Below are 4105 nucleotides of genomic sequence, written 5' to 3'. Positions count from 1 at the left end.
AGTTCGGTGCTTTACATGGGCCAAGCCCAACAATTCAGTCTATTTACGTTAGTTTCCTATCAATTTTTGTAAGCTATATGGGCCAAGCCTTTTTACTCTTGGGCCGTAGCATTTTAATCCGTGTCAAAATTTTGGCCTACTTATTATAGGCTCACCGTACTGGGTGGTTCCAACTTGCCAGTTTTCATTTTTCATTGATTCTAATAATCACGTCTTATTTTCCACGTTTTGACAGATATTGTAAGTAAATAATTTAATCAGAACCAATATAACACAAAAAATTATTTTGATTCAAGAGCCAATTAACAAACAATATATCAGACAATAGTGGTACATTACAATCATGTACAGTTCACGTCCGGTGTCTAGCTACCAAAAGAAAAACAAAAAGCCCAGAAAACAACGAACAGGTACCAGCTTCGTCCGAGCACTCTGAAAAAACAGAACACAGGAGCAAATGTTGTTGTCAATTGGTACAACAATAATTCTAGCGGCAAAAATAATAAAGTATTCATTGCAGGCAGCAGCCAACACAGAGAAGCTGTGCTTGGCTGGAAGTAAATGAAACGTAGTTGAAAGGAACAGGACACTGCAAAGGTTCCAGAAATGGATGCCCTGACACAATCGTGCTTAACATCCCTTGTCCAGGATCTGGTTCATCACAAATAGAAAAAGAGTAATAACAAATAATTTTCTGTACATGCATAGTATATTATGGATTTTGACGAGATGGACTTACCTTGACCTTCTAGAGGTGCTTGTGCCCAGTCATCTCCGGCATCTAGTAGTCAGCGATTACCATGCACACATTCGCCTCCTACAACCCAATAACACATGACACATTCAAAGCACAACAATGTCCGAAAGAAAATTAGGATGAATGAAGCCATCAATATTCAGTAAAAAGAGAACATATAGGATGAATCAAGCCATCAATGTTCAGTAAAAAGAGAACATATAGGATGAATCAAGCCATCAATGTTCAGTAACAAGAGAACATACCGAGCTCACAAGTTCCAGCACCCTCTTCCCGCAGTCCATGACGGTCACTGCACACATGCACGCTATGGAGATGCTGGAGATGATGCGCAGTCCTCCGAGATGTAGTCCACCGCAAGAACATGCGACAACACCGCCGCCAAACTTCCCTCACCGCCAAGGCCCTTGCAGTTTGCCATCTCTACCTATCGCCAGTCCTCACTCAAAACGGAACGCCCCTCACCTAGCACAACAAAGAAGAAAGAAATCAGAATAAATAATGCCTCCGAGGATTTACATGTGCATCAACAATGCTTTGCACTCTTAGAATCTAGCTTACACACAATATGAATCAAATCCATGATCATGCATTAGTTGCTGGCTAAGTACAAGACGTCAACCATATAGGGTTCTTGTTTGAAGTGGTGTTCTTGTATATACTAAAAACAATTCAACATGCTTGGTGTACCGCAAAGAGTAGAATCGACACAAGTACATGAATCTTCACAATAGTTTCTATTCCAATTCTGCAACTATATAGCTATTAATCTACAGTTGCACAGAACAAACAAAGAGAGAACAATATGCATTAAAAGAATGTTTTAGTTACAGAGTGTCCTGCTTATCATGAAAAATAAATGGCAAACATCAACTACACAATTGTGGGGCAAATGACAACTACATGATTAGTAAAACAAGGAATGGAGCATACTAAAGTATGTTGCAACCTAGCATGCACTGATGCTAAGGATAGGGCCTTTGAAGAGGGCAGAATACAACTAGATAAGTGGATCAAAAATACATGTCCAGGAGCATCCAACAGCTAATCATTGAACTGAACAAACACTGAAAATCCAACAAATATAGATGACCAACATCAACCAACAGATCATTGCATAGTCACTGTCTGGGATCATAAGACTTTCCATAAACATTTAGCTTTAATATTACATATTTCTCATGCAAGCATCCATCAAGATTCTACACCTCCAAACACAGTAATTTATAATAGTAAGCTACAAGAGAATCAGAAAACAGCCACTGGTTAAAACACATCCAAACATTTAGCTTTAATATTAGATATTTCTCATGCAAGCATCCATCAAGATTCTACACCTCCAAACACAGTAATTTAAAATAGTAAGCTACAAGAGAATCAGAAAACAGCCACTGGTTAAAACACATCCTATGGAGGAAGGCAACGAAGTTATCCTGCCAACAAGTGAACATCAAGTCAAATTCTTCTTTTGCAGGTTATCTTTTTTTAACCAGTGTGTCGCAAATAATGAAAGACTAAGTAATGTATGGTAAATTATAAATATGCTAACTAAAATGTGGCAAATAGTAAAATCCGCACATACCTAGACTACATGAACAACTCACATCAGGACACAGTTCATTAGATGAACAACACTGGAGACACAAATTGCACAAACAAAATCTGAAAGCTACTGGCAAGCTACCTCCACGACCAGGGTTACATTCTCCAGATGAAAGAAAGGTTGCAAATAGATCTACACTTAGCCAGCACATCAGATCCACGCCTAGCCTGCACAAATCGAGCACAACCAATACCAGATTAACAGTAACCAGATCATTGTATGATCCTCTTCTGACTTGGCAATGAAATAGTTTCACATGGCTAGTTCTATTTTTTTTTTAATTTGAGAGGATTCAGATGGACATATATAGCAATTCAATCAAAACGGTGAATGCAAAGAACATATGTACTATGCATTTCAGTACCAATAAGAGAGATAACATACTTCTCTCAGCAGATCGCCAATTTGAATATGTGACCGTAACCTCAGACAAGATATTTCACACAAAATAAGATGTGCTAGTAAATAATATCTAACATTATGGGTCTACTGCCCTAGTAAAATTGGGGATGATGACATGCTACTCAAGTAAAGTATTTCTTTCATATTCTGTTTGTTCAAATGCATCAAGTAAATAAGAAGATGTTACTGCTATCATAAGCATTGAGCATCCAGCAAACAAGGCGTGCTTAGTTATATAGTTTTTACACTGGTGGCGCTGGAAACATGGAATCTCAACATGTCAGACTAGATTAAAACTAACTAGCTATATACAAGAACAATCAATTTCCCTATGCACCCACTGCCTATGCATAAAACGATTTCAGTTATACATGCACGATTTCCCTACTACTAGACACAACAGATATGAAAGAAACAAATTCAAGCAAAGATACACCGGAGGAGTAGAGAACCTCACCGGCAGCAGGAGTTTGGTGAGGTTGATTGCAGCAGAAGGTCGTGGTCGTGGACGTCGCTGGCAGCAGGAGCAGCAGCTCGCCGTGCCTCGGCCGGCCAAGGACGTCGGGGAGGGCAACCACCGGTGTGTCGACCTGGTGGTTCAGGGAGAGAGCGACGGCATCGATCTACTGCAAGGGCTCGTTCAGGAGGTGCGGTGGAGGCTGGCCTGGATGGGGAACGACTAGGAGGAGGGGTGGCCGACGCCGGAGCAGTCCTTGGCGCCCGGACGAGGTTGCCGGTGTGTTCCAGTCCCTCGGGTCGCTGGCGTCGGTGACGACCGGGACTCGCTGGCCGGCCGCATCTGCCATGCGCGGTGTAGCCGGTCGGCGATCCGAGTCACCACCGCCCGCTGTCGGGGCGCCGCCGTCGCCACGGACCTCCTGCTGCACCTCCTAGATCACGGGCTAGGGTTTGCTTTGGGGCGGACAATTTGGAGGTTTGATGGGGTGGAATAGAGAGAGGGGGAGGAGGGGATTCGGGGACGAGGGTCAGCGCTGCAAGGCGTCGCCGGAGTTGGCTGGGATCTCGGATGTCGGCGGAGGTGGAGGAAAGTGGGGGGAGGGAGGAGGCGCTGGGGTGGGTGTAGGTCGTGGGGATCGGGGATTGAGCTTGCTGACTTGCCACCCACAAAGTCACTGACTTTGTGACACTTACAAATGGGGCCATGTGGGACACACATAATGAAAGGTTCCATCTGATCCCACTTGTAAGTGTCACAAAGTCAGTGACTTTGTGGGTTGGCAAAGTCACTGAAGCTCAATCCGACTGGGGGAGGGGTTCTGTGGGGCGGATGTGGCCTCACGCTCAAGTGCTCAACATTTCATCTCCCGCGTGTGGGCTCGCAT

General features: G+C 43.5%; 1 long non-coding RNA gene across 2 annotated transcripts; it reads right to left on the bottom strand.

Annotated features, from left to right (window-relative positions):
- Positions 1 to 438: 438 nt before the first annotated feature.
- LOC127330625 (uncharacterized) lies at positions 439 to 3416 on the bottom strand. 2 transcript variants are annotated; one of them, XR_007869356.1, is made up of 4 exons: positions 3220 to 3358; positions 2442 to 2527; positions 1003 to 1222; positions 439 to 817 (listed from the first exon to the last, which is right to left on the bottom strand). It is a non-coding gene; the product is annotated as an uncharacterized lncRNA (long non-coding RNA). The 2 variants fall into 2 exon arrangements; XR_007869355.2 differs by having other exon boundaries at positions 439 to 1222; positions 3220 to 3416.
- Between the last annotated feature and the right edge of the window lie 689 nt (positions 3417 to 4105).

The sequence above is a fragment of the Lolium perenne genome, chromosome 2, assembly GCF_019359855.2.
Source record: "Lolium perenne isolate Kyuss_39 chromosome 2, Kyuss_2.0, whole genome shotgun sequence".
NCBI classification, from domain to species: Eukaryota; Viridiplantae; Streptophyta; class Magnoliopsida; order Poales; family Poaceae; genus Lolium; species Lolium perenne.
This window is presented reverse-complemented; position numbering and strand designations above follow the sequence as displayed.